The following is a 23,229-nucleotide window of genomic DNA, read 5'->3' as shown; positions in this document are numbered from 1 at the left end:
TCTCATGCATGGAATCACAATGAAACGTCTGAAGCAGTAATCATGCTGGCTTGTTTATTTCCGAGCAATTTAAAATTAAATACATTGTAAACCCATTAACCATTGGATTGAAGGGAAGTGGTTACTTTTCATTCAAATTCACAGACAGGTTTCCTCTTTAGGGACAAAGATGAAAAAAGATGTCTTAAAATAAACGATGCACAGACTATGTTTTGTTCCAACCCTTAATTTGTGGGTAGGTTATTGGCTATTGTGATGTTTAATTGATGACTTTTTAACCACACAAATTATCCAGTCTTTTACCATGATCTATGTTCAACCTAGCCATGTAATTTAAAGTTGTTTTGAAGTCCAGATACCATGCTCAGACATCAGATCCTGTTCTGTTTGGTCTTCAGCCTCGCATCTGAGGTAGAGTCGAATAAACACCCATGGATGAGGAGGGATCGCATTGTTTCGTTCAAACAATTTTTCAAACAATTCTTACGAGATATATATTATTGTTAAGTTGCATGTATCAAATCTAATGTTTCTTTGGTTTTATTTGGTCGGAGCAAATTTCTAGCAATTACTGACGCAGTGTTGTATTTTTATGGTGTTCAATGTTAGCTTCACACGTGATATAAATACTTACAGAGCCATGCTACTGAAATGTGTTCAGAGTTACCTGCCCCGGAATTGTTGTTTATAGCTTCAAGAAAGTTTATTTGTTATTAAACAATATTCAAACCATCCTAACTAAGCAAGGATACAATTTCTCTCAATTTTCAACAAGGGCAGTTAACTCTGAACACATTTCAGTGGCATGGCTCTGTAAGGATTTATAACATGTGTGAAGCTAACATTGAACAGACCGGAATTGTTGTTTATAGCTTCAAGAAAGTTTATCAGTTATTAAACAATATTCAAACCATCCTAACTAAGCAAGGGTACAATTTCTCTCAAACACTGCGATAACTTAATGCAGTATAATTATGAAGTAAATTTTTAGCAAAGATAGAAATTGAGACAATGTTCACATGTGATATAAATAATAGGTCTTCAACAACCCATGCTTGCCATAAAAGGCGACTATGCTTGTTGTAAGAGGTGACGAACGGGATGAACAACCCTTGTTTTCAACCCTTCTGGCATGGGGAGGCTCTCTGTGTTCTTCAAGCTAAGCTGAACATAACACTTTTGGTAAAGTTTTTTACCCTATCTTCCATGAGATGCAATGTGCCAGCTTTATAGCTTCATTAAGATGTATCGGAACCTCTTGGAATCGAGCACATCATTACGATGAGATGCAACACAGACAAGATAATACAAGAGTGTTACACCTGAAAGGACATATGAATCACTAGCAATATCCTTATCATGATGGGCAAGCAATTACACAGAGATCTGTGAAAATCCGGGGTAGAATAGGTCTTTAGCAACCCATGCTGGCTGTAAAAGGCGACTTTGCTTGTCGTAACAGGCGACTAATCGGATCAGGTGGTCAGGCTCACTGACTTAGTTGATGCATGTCATCGATCCCAATTGCGTGGATAAATGCTCATGATGTCAATCACTGGATTGTCTGGTCCAGATTTGATTATTTACAGACCGCCGTCATATAGCTGGAATATTGCTGAGTGCAGCATTCAACAGCAAACAAACAAACAAAACGTATAAGCCATGCTGTTGAAATGTGTACAGAGTCACCTACCTTGATTTCCGAGATGCGGGCACGGGTGGCCCAGTCATCTATGGCGCCACGATTCGCTGTGCAGAGTTGCGTCCCTTGGCCACGCCAGAAACCTATGATTGTGGGTTCGAATCCCGGTTCGCCCCAATTATGTTTCTAGGTTTGTCAGCACCATACCGTGCTCGTGAGTTTCACGGAAGTGGTAAACGTCTGAGACCTGCATCACTTCGGGCTTTCCTCCCCCATTAAGCTGACACGCCATGATATAACTGGAATACTGTTAAAAGCGGCACTGGAATACTGTTAAAAGCGGCGTTAAACCCAACTCTCTCACTCTCTCACTCTCTGATATGCTTGGTTATGAAAATGATTGATAGAGGGAAATGAGCAGCTGAGGACATTTCTCTTGGCCCTCAGATCCAATCTTTTATCCTATTTTGTAATGATTAGATCTTATGCAATATGCCTGTTTCATTTCCGTGGCAGGGGAATGGGTGACGTCATGTATGGTGATGCAATTCGCTGTGCAGAGTTGCATCCCTTCCACACGATTCCCTGTTCGCCCCCTTCATGTTTCTAGGTTTGTCAGCATCTTACCCATTCTCATGGATTTCACCAAAGTGGTAAACGAAACCTTGGGGCTTTCCTCCCACATTAACTAAGATGCCATGATATAATGTTCAAAGCTGCATTAAACTCACAATATATCTGTTTCATTTCAGTAGCATGTTATTGGAATGAGTCATTTGAAGGAAACTAAGATTTGTCAGCACCACACCCCTGCTTGTGGGATTCATAAAATTGGTAAACTTTTAGGACCTGCATCACTTTCGCTTTCTTCCTAATCAAGGTGACATGCTGTGATATAACTGAAATATGTTTCAAAGAGATGTTAAACCCAGGACACAACAGGACAAAAAGGAAAATAAAATACTTGGTTTTGGTCATACCACAGCCTTACCTTACAACACCCTGATCAAACCTTATCCTTATGACCGCCTCCGTGGTCTAGTGGTAGAGCGTCCGCCCAGAGAGCGGAAGGTCCGGGGATCGATCCCCGGCCGCGTCATACCAAAAGACATCAAAAGATGGTTGTTGTTGTTACCCTGTCAAAATGAGACCACCTCCGTGGTCTAGCGGTAGAGCGTCCGCCCAGAGAGCGGAAGGTCCGGGGATCGATCCCCGGCCGCGTCATACCAAAAGACATCAAAAGATGGTTGTTGTTGTTACCCTGTCTGGCGCTCGGCATTAAGGGGCTAAACAAGGACTGGTCGGCTCGAAGTCAAAATACTGTGTCTGAGTTGGGTATTCATGTTAAACTGCGGAATGGTATCTCAGTGAGCTAGCACTAAAAATCAGCATCCGTCCGGACTAGTACAAGCAGCCACACACACACATACACACACAGGCATGCAAGTCGTTATATAATTGCAATAATCTTAGATGCGAAACCCCATTTCACCTCACCCACTTTAACCTCATACCACATCCTTACCATATCACATTCTTATTAAACAGTGTCAACCTCAAACCTCATCCTTACCAAACCATACCACACCCTTATCATAATGTTGTGTTAATGTCCTTACAACAAATAGCTACAAAATTGATGTGTGAATCAATACTCCCTCACTCACTCATAGACCCGTGAAGATCCGGGGTAGAATAGGTCTTCAGCAACCCATGCTTGCTTGCCCTAGAAGGCGACTATGCTTGTCGTAAAAGGCTACTAACGGGATCGGTTGGCCAGGCTCGCTGACTTGGTTGATGCATGTCATCGTATCCCAATTGTGTGGATTGATGCTCATGATGTCAATCACTGGATTGTCTGGTCCAGACTCAATTATTTACAGACCGCCGTCATATAGCTGGAATATTGCTGAGTAATAACAAACAAATAAACACTCACTCACAAACACTGATATGTCTGCATGTTCATTGCATGCGTTTGTGACGGGTGCAGAATACGCTGACCTTTTCGCGAACACCTGGTATCATTACGATTTGATAGTGATTCATAAACACATGCTCATGATATAGTCGGAATCGTACAATCGACTCTCCTTCATGCAGAGATTTCTATTGGATACGGAAAGGGTTCTGTCGCTTTATTTTATATATTATTAATACTCCTGAAGAGTGCTGAGGCTGCATTTTATTTTAAAAATACGTTTCCGTTTATGACTGTCAGGGGATGATGGGTTGGAGACATTCACTTGCAAGCATTTACAGCAAAATTAGGCTCTGGCTATTCTTGTAAGCATTGATGGTGAGGTAATTTTAAGTAAGGTAATCGGATCCAATGTAACCGGGCAATAACACTCTTTATTTGAAACAGTGCTCCGCGACAGGATTTTATGGGGAAGAGATTGCATTCAATGTGGAGACGATGAATTTTACTTAAATATTCTTTGTCAACAGAAAGGCGATAGCTTTATGTGATCAGTGTTTTTCTGCTCAACCAAATCACTCTATTAAACACCCACAAGGCATAATTTCAATGGGGCCATTGTCAGTGTGACAATCCAAGGCGAGTGAATATCAGCTTTGTTGACTAGAGAATATTTTTGCAGACAAATTGTGTTTTCTGAGCAAATATTATGAGCCAACTGCACTGTTTGACTAGTTAATAATAGGTTGTTAGCTTGGGCTTGGCCTGCTCATAATGCATTTGGATTGAAAAAAACTTTCATTCAGATCAAACGTGGGGAAAAACAATTAATTCATGGTTCTCGGGTTTTATTGGATTTAGATCCGAAGACTGCTTCAAGTCTAAGTGTATAGCACTCTGTTGTAATTAGCTTTGATTTCTTTTGCAAATTGCCAATTGCATAATGATGACTAAAACATAAAAATTATTGCTTATATAAAATCTGATTTACATGCTGCAAATTGGAAGTTTCTGAACTATTTTAAGTGATTTATGGTTTTGTATAATTGTTTTGGCTTTGTCTACAGATCCACTGACCTTAAAAATTGTAAATTTCAGGAAGGTCGGAAAAAGTCGAAGTGACAAGTTTTTTTTCAATTCTGTTGCCGACAAAGATCATTTTGACAATAAAAATAATCCAAGGGCTTTTTAAATCATTAAAACAGAAACTTTTCCAACAATAAATCATCATTTTGTATCCCCTTACGATCCAAATCAAACTTAAAGATGATTTTATTAATCATGTGCAATGCATTTTTTATGTATACTTTTTCCGACCTATTGACCAAATTTGTCACAATGAAAATCTATAAACCATAAAAAAGAAGGTCTGGACATTTTGTAATAAGCGTTAGTAATAATGTGTAAGAATTCCAATGCCATGTTTCCGTGTGTAAGTCTTAGTAGCTATGTGTAAGAATTCCAATGTCACGTTTCACAGTGTAAGTCTCAGTAGCCATGTGTAAGAATTCCAATGTCACGTTTCACAGTGTAAGTCTCAGTAGCCATGTGTAAGAATTCCAATGCCATGTTTCACCACTGTGTAAGTCTCAGTAGCCATGTGTAAGAATTCCAATGTCATGTTTCACAGTGTAAGTCTCAGTAGCCATGTGTAAGAATTCCAATGCCATGTTTCACCGCTGTGTAAGTCTCAGTAGCCATGTGTAAGAATTCCAATGTCACGTTTTACAGTGTAAGTCTCAGTAGCCATGTGTAAGAATTCCAATGCCATGTTTCACCACTGTGTATGTCTTAGTAGCCATATGTAAGAATTCCAATGCTAGGTTTCACTGTGTAAGTTTGTTGTTTGTTTTTTGTTTAATGTCAGCAATATTCCAGCTATATGACAGCGGTCTGTAAGTTATCGAGTCTAGACCAGACAGTCCAGTGATTGACATCATCAGCATCGATCTAAGCAATTGGGATACGAAGACATGCATCAACCAAGTCAGCGAGCCTGACCACCCGATCCCATTACTCGCCTCTTACAACAAGCATAGTCGCCTTTTACAGCAAGCATGGGTTGCTGAAGACCTATTCTACCCCGGATATTCATATGTCACTGTGTTAGTTGCTGGCCCAGCATCTTACAAATAATGCAAGTGATTCATATATCCCTTCAGGTGTACACTCTTGTATTATCTCGTCTAAGGTGCATCTCATCGTAATGATGTGCTAGATTCCAAGAGGTTGCGATTCATCTTAATGAAGCTTTAAAGCTGGCACCATGCATCTCAAGGAAGATGTCAAAAACTTTACCAAATGTTTTATCTTCAGCTTAGCTTGAAGAATGCAGATAGGCTCATCATGCCGGAAGGGTTGCAAACAGCTGCAATTAAGTTCAAATAGTATGAAAAAATATTCAAGCCAACCTTAGAATTTTCTGGCTAACATTATGATGACTTACAGCAGTAAAATTATAAACTAATATAAAGCGTCAATGCCATAGAGAATAATCAATCTCGATTATCAGCCAAAACAAGAAATTATTTGATGCATGATATTTTGAACACAGGGATGTCATCAGAAGATAGATCTTGAGCCATGTTTGTTGTTTCCACGCAATATGTACTTTAACTCTTTCAACACCGTAGGCCTGTACCGGCCAAGAAGCCTTGAGTCCCCAGACACCGTAGGCCGGAAGACCGGCCAAGAAGCCTCAAGTCCCCAGACACTGTAGGCTGGTAGACCGGCCAAGAAGCCTCAAGTCCCCAGACACTGTAGGCCGGTACACCGGCCAAGAAGACTCGAGTCCCCAGACACTGTAGGCTGGTAGACTGGCCAAGAAGCCTCAAGTCCCCAGACACTGTAGGCTTGTAGACTGGCCAGGAAGCCTCGAGTCCCCAGACACTGTAGGCCGGTACACCGGCCAAGAAGACTCGAGTCCCCAGACACTGTAGGCTGGTAGACCGGCCAAGAAGCCTCGAGTTCCCAGACACTCTAGGCTGGTACACTGGCCAAGAAGCCTCGAGTCCCCAGACACTGTAGGCCAGTACACCGGCCAAGAAGCCTCAAGTCCCCAGACACTGTAGGGCGGTACACCGGCCAAGAAGCCTCGAGTCCCCAGACACAGTAGGCCGGTAGACTGGCCAAGAAGCCTCGAGTCCCCAGACACTGTAGGCCGGTACACCAAAAAATTATTCAGTATTTCCTGTAATGTTATTGAAAATATATTTCTCGTACATACACTTGGGTCCACATCAAACATGTCAAAGAGCAAAATAAAGACGTTTCAAGCAAATCTTTAAATATATTATACAAAGTAATAAATAAAATCAACAAAAATTTCTCTAAATTTTGTCAAACTTACATCTAAGTTATTATTTCTATCTTTTAGTACGATCGCGTGTAATGTAAGTCAAATGACATCTCGGCTTTTGTCGCCTTGATTTCTCATCTTCCCGAGGCAAGAGAGTTAACTGACTATAAAAGTCCAGTTTCCACCCTTGCCGAACTAGGCTGGGATTATGGAGTTACATTTTGGCTGGACTAAGGAGTCTATGCATAGTCCAATCAAAATCGCCCACCAAAATCGAAATCCGGTTCATAAACTGTCGTGCAGATTTTGGTCGATTGCAGGATTTGCAAAGCATGTGCAGCGCCAACTCGTTGTCAGCAGATATTTTGCAAATCTTTTCATGTTTTTAGTTAAGGTGCTCACGTGATTTGATGCATTTCGTGATATAAGACCCGTTTTATCACAATATAGATCTTGATTATCGATCAGATCGCCCTGACTAGGTCCCACCATTTTGTGTGAAGCGAACGCAAGTGATACGAGAGGTGGAATCTGATTGGTCCGTAGGAGAGGCTTAGAAGTGGCATAACTGGTAATAGCCACTGGTGGCGCTACGACCGAGCCCAGTAATTCCAGCCCAGTTTGGCAAGGGTGGAAACTGGACTTTTAAAGTCAGTTAACTCTCTTGCCTCGGGAAGATGCGATTTCTCGGCTCAGACATGATGTTTGATACCAAAATATATGCATGAGAAATCTTTGCCACAGCTCGTAACCTAGCACGATACATCCACGAAGTTCCATTTTTTTAATATAGATCGCGATTTCCTGCTTAAAACGTTAAGAATAACATGATTTAATTGCCTGTTTTATCTGTGAAAAGACTGCAGGCGATGATACGATCGTGTGGATGAAAAAACAAGCTTTCTAGTGATGTGTCATATGGCAGTCTTCGACGAACGTGTTATTCATACGTAGCTTCGATAACGGAGCTATTTCTTCATGTTACTGAGCGGACAGCTGCTGTTATTGGGAAATGGGTGATGACAGATACTATTTTATAATTCTTTTTAAAATAATTTAAATTAATTTACGTAAACAATGAAAATAAAAAAGAAATAGGTAAGTAGATTTTATGAAATCTAAAATTTGCCAAAAATTGTCAAATTTTCATTTCCTTGGCCCTAAACCTGGACCTTATGAATGTGTTAGCTAACATTTTTTTATTTACAAAGAACTTAATTAAGTTGTAAATGCATTATCTAAATAAGGTGATAAACATAACTATCATATTTATAAACAATAGGATTAGACCTTTCAAATGGTGTATTACATGTAGTAGCAAAGATGTTTTACAAGCAGATTTTTTCTTTGATAAATGCTGGCTTCATCTATCACACAAGAGTCTCTGGGAACTCAGTGTCACAACAGTAAACGCTTCTGGTTGACTGGTGTTGAAAGAGTTAATAAGAGAAAGAGATATTTTGATGGTGAAGTGACTGTTGCAAGTGCACTATACAATCAATATGAGCTGTAATTTGACTAGCTTTAGTACCTTGTGTAATATATTTGTGAACAAGAGGGTACTCCCATCAAGATTCATTTGCCTTTTCTTGAGAGTGAGTGAGTGAGTGAGTGAGTTTTACGCCGCTTTTAACAATATTCCAGCAATATCACGGCGGGGGACAACAGAAATGGGCTTCACACATTGTACCCATGTCGGGAATCGAACCCGGGTCTTCGGCGTGACGAGCGAACGCTTTAACCACTAGGTACACGACCGCCCCCTTTTCTTGAGAGAAAATTGTAACTAGCAACTTCTTAAAGTATCAAATTTTATACGAGAATAATCAATTGTTTGATAGGCATTACTTAGAAGTTGAGGGAGTTTATTTATTTGTTGTTTGTTTATTTGTTGTTTAACGTCGCACCCAACAATATTCCAGCTATATGATGACAGTCTGTAAATAATCGAGTGTGGACCAGACAATCCAGTGACTGACATCATGAGCATCAATCCACGCAATTGGGATCGATGACATGCATCAACCAAGTCAGCGAGCCTGACCACCCGAGAAGCATGGGTTGCTGAAGACCTATATTGACCAGATCTTTACGGGTTCAGTGATATTGAAATAAATTAAATTTGAGGATGTAAGTACCATATTTGACGTAATAAGCGCCTCGCTCTAATTAGCGCCCACGGCGATATATGCTTATATACTGGCTTGTGAACAATCCCAGTTAGCACCCCTTCCGATTGATCAATGTACACAAGACTTATTTATTCGCGTATAATGCGCACTTGTGTGTTATATGCACCCTTAATTATGGGCAATTAAATTCTGGAAAAATATATCTGCCGTATATAAACATTTCAGCATAAACCATGAAATTTACGCTCTTTCAACTCTGTTGTTTTTTCACCAAAATAAAATATTCTAATAAGAGCCCCCAATTTCTAATTTTGAGAGCGCTTATTATGTCGAATATGGTATATCTTTTTAACAGAAGAAAGATCACATATTCTAAGACAATGTTAGAGGCCAGGACTGGAAAATTTTCAAATGCCAACTCAGAACTCATCTGTAATGTCTCATGAACAATTCATCTTATAGCGGGGGCACGGGTGGCCCAGTCGTCTAAGGCGCCGCGATTCGCTTTGCAGAGTTGCATCCCATGGCCACGCTAGAAACCTATGATTGTGGGTTCGAATCCTGGTTCGCCCCGATTATGTTTCTAGGTTTGTCAGCACCATACCCGTGCTTGTGGGTTTCACCGAAGTGGTAAACGTCTGAGACCTGCTTCACTTCGGGCTTTCCTCCCACATTAAGCTGACATGCCGTGATATAACTGGAATACTGTTAAAAGCAGCGTTAAACCCAACTCACTCACTCTCTCATCTTATAGCTCATTGACGCATAAATGCAAGTGATAAAAAACACACACAGAGAGAAATTGTTTATTTATGTGTCACATATTACATAAGCCAGGTATGTAAAACAAAAGGACATATAATTTAAAAGTAACGCCCAGCCATAAGGCTTATGAGACCCAATAAACAATATTACATATATAATAAAACATTTGAGTGATAGAGTGAAGTATTCAAGATCAGGGAAGAGTCCAGGATATTTTCATTTTTCAAAGAATTTTTGTTATTTGCCACATTCTGCAATATTCCAGCGAGATGGCGGTCTGTAAATAATCAAGTAGGATTGTCGGCACAACTTTATATTAGTGTCGGATTATTACACATGTAAGAAGTGCATCACTTCAGGCTTACTGAAGCACACACTCGTGTTCACTTAACAATTAGGTTCATGACCATCCCTTCCATGGATCGCATGGTTATTGCAACAATACCCCAACAAAATAGTAGAAAGAAAAATTGAATACCATTACATATGAACCTCTGCTGTGATAATGATGCAAGGTGTTAATTATTACAACTTTACCATTTAATCATGTGTTCAAGGGGATCCTCTTTCTGTTGTTTTGTCCACAGCATGAGATCTGTGAGCAAATTGGGATAAATTGGAGGATAATGGGTCTAAATGTTGCAATTATCTTAGACAGGAAGAGCAGCTCTAATTTGAAAATAACGCCCAGCCATAAGGCTTATGAGACCCAATAAACAATATTACATATATAATAAAACATTAGAGTGATACTATTCATTTCCTGCACAAAACAGTGTTGTACATGGTAATATTCAAAATTAACATAGTGTTTAAAAAGTGTGTGTCTTAAATCTTCATCACTTCATGATATTAAAAATAAATAAAAACTTAAGATAAACAAAAAACACAAACAAACCATATGCCCAGGATATATGGCGGTATTATACAAATGAGGTTACATAAATATCAATAGAAATATCTTCATAAAAAGTTCTGGCACTAATATGTTTTATTGCTACAATAATGGAAGAACACCTGCACACTGCTTATTGTGAATTCATTGTCATCAAAATGAATTTGCTTTGTCCTTCCAACATTTATAGTGGCATTATATAGACCCATGACGATGCAGATTGGAATCGATCTTCAGCAACTTTTGTTTCTTGTAAGAGACTAACGGGTCGGTACCGTCTGGCTCAGTGACTTGGTTGATGCATGTCATCGTATCCCAATTGTATGGATCGATGGTGTCAATCTTTCCAGCTTGATAACGGTGTAAGAATCTACATCGAAACATTGCAACATGCAATAAAACAGAAGCTGTTATCCACAAGGTTAAACATTATTATTAATCACTGGACTGTCTGGTCCAAACTCAATTATTTACAGACCAACGTCATACAGCTGGAATATTGCTGAGTGCAGTGTTAAAAAACAAATAATACAAAACTGGCATCATGTCACAGATAAATTTAAATATGGATTGAAGGAAAAACTGGAAATGGAACACGGAGTTCAGGTCAAGTCAGGTCAAAGATGAGGTCAAAGAATTTTTTTATATTGTGTTTGCTGGCATACAACAATTGAAGGCTTGATAGATACTGATCAATGATAGGGTTCGGCAGATATTTCCGAAGTTTAACAAACAAAGGCACTTGTACGGAGTCTTCATGTACTTGATTACTAAATTTGTAATGTAATTGAAATCTGAGATTGGGTGCTGTGGCTGCTGAGTGTGGTTAGCACTAGGATGGATAGTGAGATGGCGTGGATCATGCTCACAACATCGACCACCTGGTCTGCTACACAGGGTTTGTTGGGAACCATTGTTATGAAAGTGTTTATCCATCATGCTGATGAGTTTGATTCACTAAATGGGTACAATGTGCGACGCCCATTCTTGGTGTCCCTTGCCGTTATTCTCAGTCGCTCATACTGAAGACACAGGTGTGATTCACAACATGGGTACATAGTCTTGACATCCACGCTGAAAGCACTATTTTGATTCCCCGGTACAATGTGTGAAAGCTCGCTCGCTCACTCACTCACTCACTCACTCACTCACTCACTCACTCACTCACTCACTCACTCACTCACTCACTCGCAGTGCCTCCATGGTCTAGTTGGTACTTGTTGTTACCCTGCCTGGCGCTTGTCATTTATTGAAACTGTGGCATGGTATCTCCTTGGGCGGGAAGTATAAAACCAGCACCAGTCTCAAGTTCAAGCAACCTGCCGCCCGTCCAGCTGCTATGACGTCGCTATGTATATGAGTGCAATAATACCCCATTATTTCACCTCACCTCTCCTTACCTCATCTCCCTCTCCTCTCCTTGCCTTGCCTTGCCTTGCCTCACCTCAACCCACATATAACCCCACCCCATCCCACCCCGCCCTGACCCACACCACCTCACCTTTCCTCACCTCATCTCCCTCGCCTCGCCACGCTACGCCACGCCACGCCAAGCCACACCATGCCTCACCACACCTCGCCACGTCCTGCACGCCCCGCCCCACCCCATCCCACCCTACACTGTCCTGACCAACACCACCCCAACCCACACCACCTCACCTTACCTCACCTCATGTCCCTCGCCTCGCCTTGCCTCGCCTCACCACGCCACGCCATGTCCCGCACGCCCCGCCCCGCCCCACCCCACCCCACCCCACCACACTGTTTATATAGCTATCACCACCCTCAATGCCACACAGGGTCTGCCTTCCATTACTGGCCAATGCTCCCTGTGCAAGTAGCTCGGCCACATACAATTCTAATCATGTAATAATGATATACATCCATTGAGAGATTACAAAGTGCATTTAATATTTTTAATATTTTTAATTGCACAACATATCATCTATCTCTCGTCTCACGTAAGCATGTGTTCCAGTTTATCAAGTTTGAATCTCATTAGTTTTAATTAAATCAAAGATCCTGTGAATGAAAATTGACTATCTAATCAGTTGTTGTTTTAGATCCTTTTTAACTTTTCCTGGTAATTGAATGGAGTAAAACTGAACTGTTGGCATCTTTCAATCAGTAAGGATAAGAATTTATGGATGAACAACTTCTTTATTATATTTAAGAGCGACGTTTTGGTGAAGGTTCTCAGTCAGTGTTTGTCAAAATCTAGATTACAATAAAACTTTGCCTCTGTTGTATGAAGCCAGAAAAATATCCTAAAACGTGAAAAACTATTTCCATTTGCGTATTTCTCATCCACATCCCGTCATCAGAAAGCTACCGATACGGTCGCTTTGATGTGTAAAGCTATATTGTCATGCACCTCACTGTTGCAGATGTAGTAGTACATCTTTATAATTATGCAAAACAAATGTATAGCACAGCGAAAGGCTTGCATTAGGCCCGTCTGATAAGTAGGCCTACACGGGTGTGATCACTGAGGCAGAAACGGAATAAGGCGAGCAGAGCTAAGTAAGCTCGGGTAATTGGCTATTGTTTACAAACAAAGCTTCAGAACGGTTGACGTACTGGCCCTTTAACTGGTCCTTTCATTTGGAACTGATGGTGTTAGCCGTCTTTGTATTGTTCCGATTTGTAAAACTGATGAGTGATAGATAATGTTTCAGAAATTTCATATGTGAGTTTCTTGTAATATTTCTAGCACTATCTTCCTATGTGAACTTTCACATTTGTGAAACAGACGTGATGAACGTCCCTCTGCAATGCTATCACATTATGACACAATGGATGTCATCGAAATAATTCTGTGCCATCTGGACCTGCCAGTTTACCTGAATGTGGACCAAAAAAACACTAAATAAAAGTTGCTGTGAAAATATATTCGATTATATGAATTTAATGCTGGGTCAATTTCACCAAGCTGAATTGAATTTTATTTTTTCAAATTTGGGATTGAGTGAAAAAGATACTTATCAGAAAAAGTATTCAAGATCAGGGAAGAGTCCAGGATATTTTCATTTTTCAAAGAATTTTTGTTATTTGGTTATTTGTTATTTATCGCATGGTTATTGCAACAATACCCCAACAAAATAGTAGAAAGAAAAATTGAATACCATTACATATGAACCTCTGCTGTGATAATGATGCAAGGTGTTAATTATTACAACTTTACCATTTAATCATGTGATCAAGGGGATCCTCTTTCTGTTGTTTTGTCCACAGCATGAGATCTGTGAGCAAATTGGGATAAATTGGAGGATAATGGGTCTAAATGTTGCAATTATCTTAGACAGGAAGAGCAGCTCTAGCATGCTGGGCTCTCATTGGAGGCTTAGGCGTCAATCTGCGCTGATTCCTTTGCTCATTGGACACTACTGGATGGATCTGTTGGTCTCTGATGGTGTGTGTCCTTGTTGAGACCTGACGCTTAGGTGTCAATCTGCACTGATTCCTTTGCTCATTGGACACAACTGAACAGATCTGTTGGTCTCTGATGGCGTGTGTCCTTGTTGAGACTGGAGGCTTAGGTGTCAATCTGCACTGATTCCTTTGCTCTTTGGACACGACTGGACAGATCTGTTGGTCTCTGATGGTGTGTGTCCTTGTTGAGACTGGAGGCTTAGGTGTCAATCTGCACTGATTCCTTTGCTCATTGGACACTACTGAACAGATCTGTTGGTCTCTGATGACATGTGTCCTTGTTGAGACCTGAGGCTTAGGTGTCAATCTGCACTGATTCCTTTGCTCTTTGGACACTACTGGACAGATCTGTTGGTCTCTGATGGTGTGTGTCCTTGTTCAGACCTGAGGCTTAGGTGTCAATCTGCACTGATTCCTTTGCTCATTGGACACGACTGGACAGATCTGTTGGTCTGTGATGGTGTGTGTCCTTGTTGAGACCTGAGGCTTAGGTGTCAATCTGCACTGATTCCTTTGCTCATTGGACACTACTGGACAGATCTGTTGGTCTCTGATGGTGTGTGTCCTTGTTGAGACTGGAGGCTTAGGTGTCAATCTGCACTGATTCCTTTGCTCATTGGACACTACTGGACAGATCTGTTGGTCTCTGATGGTGTGTGTCCTTGTTCAGACTGATTGCTTCATTGTCATTGCTCATGAATGGGATCTGTTTTCCTCGGACGGTTTATTGTGAGTGGGGTTTTTGAGGGGCTATATAGGTCCTGTGTTATGTTTATATTGTTGGGGAAAGGACACATCTGGCTGTCAGGAGACCGACAGATCCTTAATTATGGTTGTCAGATTTGATCAGTGGGGTTTGTGTATTAGGTGGTCTCAATGAGGTATTTGACGTGTCAAAACAGGCCTTTATACTTGTGTCCCATTACAATATGTATAATTCATTGAATACCTTAACTCTATTACGTCATAGCCATTAATCCCATATTTTGAATCTGTATAAACCTGACCGCCTCTGTGGTCTAGTGGTAGAGTATCCAGCTGGAAATCGGAAGGTCTATGGGGTTCAATCCCCTGGCGCGTCATACCAAAAGACGTTACTTGTTACCCTGTCTGGCACTCAACATGAAGGTGCTAAAACAAGGACTGGTTGGTTCAGAGTCAAAATACTATGTCTGAGTGGGGTATTCATGTTAATCTGCGGCATGGTATCTCAGTAGGCTAGCACTTTAAATCAGCATCTGTCCGGACTAGTACAAGCAGCCACACACACACACAGATGCATGCACCTCACGTAATAAGTGCAATAATCTTAGATGCAACGTTAAAGCCCATTTCACCTCACCTCACCTCACCTCTATAAAATCTTGAGATATTTAATAGATGACCTCTTCGCTGTCAGTTATTCATAATATGTCTTTTGGGAAACCCTATCTCATGCCGAATGCTTTTGCACATGTGCGGGGCAGGAAAACCTCATGTTACAATATGTATTTCAGTACTTAATTTGTACAATTTTTGCACGAACATGCACCAAAGTCTGTGTGGCCTGGCAAACAAGAGATGATTTTCATGCCTTTACACACAAGAGAGCTGTACACTGCTTGGTGCTATCGCAACAACTAGTGATGTATAGTTGTCAGTGAAGAGGACTTCTGTTGAAAATTGAAAATTTAATTATTGTGTGGTTGCAGGATTTATGACAATGATGTAATAGAGGTAGATGATTTGTAAGAATTATTAACAACAATACCTATTGTGTTGATGTTTCAGTGGTAACATTCTGATAAAATGCTGTGGCAGTAGTTTTGTGTTTTGTCATAGTGCATTGTCTGTTGTCAGTCCACCCATTGCAAAGATGACATCTCTGAAACCTTGAGGCCTAAAATCAGACTGAAGCCTTTCTAATATAAGAACAGGATATGTATGGACTTTCTTAGAGATGTGGATAAACACAGCCCAAACATACAATACAAAACTCATGCTCCGGACTTGTTCATACTAAGATTTTCTCTCACAGTTTTTAAAAATCAGCCTCTATTTTGCCATTCTCATGTCATGCCAGAAGTCCAAAACATACACATGTTCAAAATAATGATAAACAATATTTACAACCATTTGAACATCCATGATAAATTTTCAAACCAATATTTCAAAGTTTTAACTTTAAAATTTGACATTCCCAGTGAGACAAAAAGGGCCTGTGGCTCACCTCCTCCTTCCAACTTCTGATTTTTACCACTGTATATTCTTCTTTACCCTTATGTTGTGACATATATGTTGCATCTAATGTTGCAAATATTCCTTAAAAGTTAAGGTGAGCTACAGAACATTTTTGACTTTATGTCACTTGATGTCTTTTGAAAATGACGCCTGACTCATCTTGCCCAAGTTACCCAGTTTGTCTTCAGTTTGTATCCTATTCTTTATGAGCTTTTCTAAAACCACACAGGCAGTTTTGATTATGCTTGATTTGTGGCAGTTCCTAAATGGTGTATATGCATTAAGTCTCATTTGCAAAAATGTTGCAGAAAAATATCAAATGTCAAACTGTCAGTTGTCCTGTTTTGTTTTATGAAGAATGTCTATGTCTTTGTCATAGTTGGGGCCAAAATGAACTTTTATCAGTTCTTGGAAAGTTGTTTAATTCAGAGACATGCTTGTTGTACATATGGTGACAGAACCGGGGATCGGGGGATCCGAGGATCCGGGGTAGAATAGGTCTTCAGTAACCCTGCTTGTGTAAAAGCGACTATGCTTGTCGTAAGATGCAACTAACAGGATCGGATGGTCAGACTTGCTAACTTGGTTGATGCATGTCATCGTATCCCAATTGCCTGGATCGATGCTCATGATGTCAATCACTGGACGGTCTGGTCCACACTCAGTTATTTACAGACCACCATCAAGGCTGGAATATTGGAGTGTGGCGTTAAAAAAACACCCAAGCAAACAAATGTTATACAGCTGGAATTTTGCTAAGTATGGCGTTGCACAACAAACAAACAAAGAAAATATGTTCCCAAAGGCCCAGGTGAGCTGCAGAACATGCTTGTGAGTTAGTTGCCAAGATAATACAATAAGAACTCTCTTCCTGCGTCATTAGTGTGTTTATCTAAATTTCATAATACGTTACTTACTGGAAGGCAAACATGGAACTAATGTGTGTATACATGATGGATGTTGACAATTACTCCGTGATAAGTTGCCTCCAGCTTTGAAAAGCTCTCACCACGAACATCTGCATGTCTGTAGACACGCAACTATGGCCTTCATACGTCAGCAGCTGTGTAAAAGACATGCTATATGGGGTATTGCATATACAACTTCATTTGCTGTTGTTAGGGTCCAAATTGGATCAAGCCAAAAGTGTATGGCAATTTAATAAGCTTCCAGACAGTATCCTTCGTACACAGACTTTCCATAAAAGTATTTCTGCACTTTTTTTCATCTTCGTTTTTACTGTCATTTGAGGGTTATCTTTTAAAATGCACAGTAGTCTCGTAGTCTTGAATATTGCTATTAAAAAGTACAAGATGTTTCCAGGTGATTTGGATGTTCATGATGAAGTTAATGTAGAAATGGCATCAACGAGACCACTTCGAACTTTAACTGCTTTGAACAGTATTTCAGTTATATCACAGCATCTGAGTTTGAATTTGGGGGAAAGCCTGAAGTGATAGAGAAGTGTTACCACTTTATTGAAACCCTCAAGTATGGATATGGTGCAGGCATAGTAATGTTCATGGCCTGGGCAAATCTGGCATTCAAACCCATCACAAGTGGATCCTGGCACAGCTAAGAACTGTAACTCATGTATATCACCTATGTATACCACTGGACCACCTATGTATACCACTGGGCCACTTTTGTATACCACTGGACCACCTATGTATACCACTGGACCACCTAGGTATGCCACTGGACCAGCTATGTATACAACTGGACCACCTATGTATACCACTGGGCCACTTTTGTATACCACTGGACCACCTAGGTATGCCACTGGACCAGCTATGTATACAACTGGACCACCTATGTATACCACTGGGCCACTTTTGTATACCACTGGACCACCTATGTATACCACTGGACCACCTATGTATGCCACTGGACCAGCTATGTATACAACTGGACCAAGTATATTTACAACTGGACCATCAAAGTTTACCCTTGGGCCGTCAGTGTATACCACTGAGTCATACATGTATACGCCCATGTATGCCACAGGTCCATGCTGTATACCACTGGACCACTCATGCGCCCTTTGTTTGGGCAAGGATAAGGATAGCTGGCTTATTTGAAATTACGAGATACTATTTTGTGAACCTATTGTAGATTGTTGTGGTTCATTTCTTATGAACATGAATAGTCATCAGGTTTTTACAGAGAGCCATATTTAAATATGGTTTACGTCTCTGCTGACTTAGTAATGAGCAAGCAATGTCTGACTTTATCCATCAACTTATTCTGTACATTGATTTCTGTCATGGGCCGGTCGGGTAGCCTAGTGGTTAAAGCAGTCTCTCGTCATGCCGAAGACCCGAGTTCGATTCCTGACATGGGTACAATATGTGAAGTCCATTTCTGGTGTCCCCCGATGACGTGCTATTGCTGAAATATTGCTAAAAGCGGGGTAAAACCATACTCGGCCTGCTCGCTCGCTCACTCACTCACTCACTCACTCACTCACTCACTCACTCACTCACTCACCCACTCACCCACTCACTCACTCACTCACTCACAGCACCTCCATGGTCTAGTTGATACTTTTTGTTACCCTGGCTGGCGCTTGTCATAAATTGGATAAGACATAGACAGTCTGTATACTGTGTCTGGGTGTGTGTTGAAACTGTGGCATGGTATCTCCATGTGCAATGCATTGTTCCTAAAAACAAAGGAAACAATTTGAACAACTTTAAGATATCAAGATACGAAAATGAGTGGGTGTTGTGTACTCTTCAATACTTTTCCAGCAGATCTTCCCTTAACCCCAATCCCCCAATTCTTTTCAACTATATCTTCATCGATGACTAACTTTTGCCATGTCATCCTAACCCAATAGCCCTTCTGGGACCTTCAATCTGTGAATGAGACCCAGCAAATTTGTTTTGACATGTTCACGAAACAGACACCAGAATCTGACTCATATAGAGGATATACTTGTGCTCATTTGATGTCGTGAAATTAGATTTCTTTGTACAGCAATATTGTTCAGTGACAATGGTAATGATATTATTTCAGTGATGAACTGGGATGAATGGCTGCCTGTTGTTTGAAGGCCCCAGAGAGTGGCTCACAGTGTCATTGATGTTTGTTGGTGTGTCAGAACTATAATAACATTGTTTCTGTGGGTCTCTTGTGATTGGAGTAACTAACTCACTTACCTCCCACATGAATGATAAACGGGAGTAGTACTTGATGAAAAAAAAGGATTGGATGAATGAATGTGTGACTGATAACTTGATGATAGTCAAATTGGTAGATGGTCGGATGGTCAGACTTATTAAAATGAGATGTATTACCCTAATATGATACTTCTCTGTGTGAAGGAGGTTTTGTCAGACGAACCCTGAGCGGACTTTGACCACCCAGTCTAAAGAAGGATGCCAATGTTCATCAGCCAGTGAGATGTCAGCTTTCTAAAACAAGTCAGTTACAATTCTTTCCCACCTCAATTTGGAGGTGAGGAGAGGTGGAATGGGGTTTCACGTCGCGTCCAAGATTATTGTACTTATATAGCGACGTGCATGCATGTGTGTGTGTGGCTGCTTGTACTAGTCCAGACTGATGCCGATTTATAGTGCTAGCTCACTGAGATACCATGCTGCAGTTTAAGATGAATACCCCACTCAGACACAGTATACTGACTCCGAGCCGACCAGTCCTTGTTTTAGCCCCTTAATGCTGAGCACCAGACAGGGTAACAACAAGTACCATCTTTTAATGTCTTTTGGTATGATGCGGCCGGGAATCGAACCCCTTACCTTCCGCTCTCCGGGGGGATACTCTACCACTAGACCACGGAGGTTGTCACCTCATTTCAGAAAATTGAGACTTTACAAAAGAAAACCCACAGAGAACATGGGCAGTTTCTCAACTGGCACTCCTGTTTAGGTTTGGATGCGCTCAGAATGACAGTGTGGATAAAAAAATCACAACATAATTAGAGAGGCCTTTATTATTTTCATTCGGAATTGCCTATGAGTGTTCATTTTTGAGATACAGAATTTGAGAAATAAGATGTACACCTCTGAATGCTTGTACCAAGAATTTCGAAACCTTGACACTGATTGACTGATAACAACGTTCACCTTATGTGACCTCCATGTCTTCACTCAGAGAGGCATGGAATCAGATTAGCAGATAGGATTTAACTGAGATTGTTTAGATGACTAAAGTCTATTAAAGCAGATATATTTTTAACTTGCAAAAACATATCCCTGTCTGGCTCTCCTCTCTCAAAAAAAAGTACCAGTGTTTTATGACTGTATTAATGACATGTTAAGGTATGAACTTGACATTTCTTCAAAATTCCATATCGACTTTTCGAAGTATATGTGCTCTGTTTAAAAGAATTGTGTCATTGTCATTGGTTCAAATCCTGGATTGTGTCTGATCATGTTCCTGGGTCTGCCTGCACCATACCTCTAATCATCACGGTAGCCAAAGTGATTATTTTACCATATTCGCCGTATTAAGCGCCTTGTACCTAAAGGCGTCCCCTGACCAACTTCTAAATCAATCTGAAAGTCATGTTTCCTTACAACCCGGGGTCACGGGTGGACCAGTCGTCAAAGGCGCCGCGATTCGTTGTGCAGAGTTGCGTCCCTTGGGCACGCCAGAAACCTGTGATTGTGGGTTCGAATCCCGGTTCGCCCCGATTATGTTTCTAGGTTTGTCTGCACCATACCTGTGCTCGTGGGTTTCACCGAAGCGGTAAATGTCTGAGACCTGCATCACTTCGGGCTTTCCTCCCACATTAAGCTGACACGCCGTGATATAACTGGAATAATGTTAAAAGCTGCGCTTAACCCAACTCACTCACTCACTGTAGCAACCCTGTATATGATTGAAAATTTATAATCCATATTTTCTTGTGTATGTTACAGATTTTTACAGAAAACAGCAGCAGGGAAGGGGTGTTCATTTGCCTCGTAAGTATTATAAAAAAAGGTTTTGTTGCATTGAGTTTGTTTGTTCACTACCACCTAATATCTGACAAAAATTGAAATTTGGTTTTAATAAGCAACCTATTTGTCTTTTTTCTCAGTGACCGGAGCCCTAATTGCAGTGAATTCCAACAAATTAATTATATATTTCATCACATGGCTGTAATATACCTGAAGGTCTGTTCAAAGAAGTGTTAAACTCACTGCTTCATGGATGAATTGTTACCACAAATCCAGTTAGCTGCAGTTAGTTAAACTTAGTGCTTCAGCTTAAACCAGTGCTTCTGTCCTGAATTTCCAACCTGTTTGGAGTAGATCCCCAGCAATCTATGCTGGTCCACCCTGAGGGGATTTCAGGTTTGAATAGGTCCCCAGCAACCTGTGCTGGTCCAACCTGTGGGGATTCTGGGTTAGAACAGATCCCAACAACCTTTGCCGGTCCACCCTGAGAGGATTCTGGGTTAAAACAGATCCCCAGCAACCTGTGCTGGTCCACCCTGAGGGGATTCTGGGTTAGAACAGATCCCCAGCAACCTTTGCCGGTCCACCCTGAGGGGATTCTGGGTTAAAACAGATCCCCAGCAACCTGTGCTGGTCCACACCTGAGGGGATTCTGGGTTAAAACAGATCCCCAGCAACCTGTGCTGGTCCACCCTGAGGGGATTCTGGATTAGAACAGATCCGAAACAACCTTTGCTGGTCCACCCTGAGGGGATTCTGGGTTAGAACAGATCCCCAGCAACCTGTGCTGGTCCACCCTGAGGGGATTCTGGGTTAGAACAGATCCCCAGCAACCTGTGCTGGTCCACCCTGAGGGGATTCTTGGTTAGAATAGATCCCCAGCAACCTGTGCTGGTCCACAACTGAGGGGATTCTTGGTTAGAACAGATCCCCAGCAACCTGTGCTGGTCCACCCTATGGGGATTCCAGGTTAGAACAGATCCCCAGCAACCTATGCTGGTCCACCCTGAGGGGATTCTCGGTTAGAATAGATCCCCAGCAAACTGTGCTGGTCCACCCTATGGGGATTCTCGGTTAGAATAGATCCCCAGCAACCTGTGCTGGTCCACCCTGAGGGGATTCTGGGTTACAATAGATCCCCAGCAACTTATGCCGGTCCACCCTATGGGGATTCTGGGTTAGAATAGATCCTCAGCAACCTGTGCTGGTCCACCCCTTTGGGATCCCGGGTATTTATTAGACCCCCAGCACCCAACCCTTGTGGTAAAGGATGACTTACGGGATCAGGTGGTCAGGCTTAGTGATTTGCTTGGTGTGTGTCATCGTATCCGGGCAGCGTGAATCATTGCTTACAATATCACTCACTCAATTGTCTGGTTCAGATTCAATTGTTTACTGACCACTGTCATTCAGCTGGAATACTGCTGAATGCAGCACTGAACAACAAACTTGAAAGCCCAGTCACTTGATTGTTTGATCCAGACTCGATTATTTCGATGGCCGCATCATGTAGCTAGAACTTTGCTGAGTGCAGCGTTAAACAGTAAACTTGATTACCCGCACTGGCATCACAGATGAAAAACTTTTTAAACATTTTTTTGTTTGGTCGTAATCCGGCATCAGTGCAATGCATCCCTTTGGGATAAATGTATTTCCTCAAAAGATTATGAAAATTGCTTATTTCCAAAAATAAACTTTGAAATAGCTATGCCAAATAACATTTTATGGAAAAAAATATCAAGAGTGGTTGCAATGATATTTAAAACAGTTTGAAAGCAGAAAAACCTCCAAACTAAATGACCCAAACTCATGAATTTAGAGGATCATTTGGAGAATATCAGCAGTGAAGAATTAATGAATTCACAGAATGAATGATGTGATTTGTCCGAGTCGAATGTTTGTATCCATAGCCATTACTGTATTTCACACTCAGGTGAGGCCGGATAGCCCGAGGTACTACTTTGATACATGGCGTGTTTTGTTAATTGCTTTGCATTTGGCATGTGCTGAGTAA

General features: G+C 41.1%; 1 protein-coding gene across 1 annotated transcript in view; it reads left to right on the top strand.

Annotated features, from left to right (window-relative positions):
• LOC124144883 overlaps positions 1 to 23,229 on the top strand; it is a 381,519-nt gene that overhangs the window by 194,526 nt on the left and 163,764 nt on the right. The window contains exon 6 of the transcript XR_007221550.1: positions 21,195 to 21,239. The gene's annotated coding sequence lies outside the window, so the exon portion shown is untranslated. The remainder of the gene's footprint in view (positions 1 to 21,194; positions 21,240 to 23,229) is intronic.

Source organism: Haliotis rufescens, unplaced genomic scaffold (assembly GCF_023055435.1).
Source record: "Haliotis rufescens isolate VD_foot unplaced genomic scaffold, xgHalRufe1.0.p SCAF_16, whole genome shotgun sequence".
Classification (NCBI taxonomy): Eukaryota; Metazoa; Mollusca; class Gastropoda; order Lepetellida; family Haliotidae; genus Haliotis; species Haliotis rufescens.
This window is presented reverse-complemented; position numbering and strand designations above follow the sequence as displayed.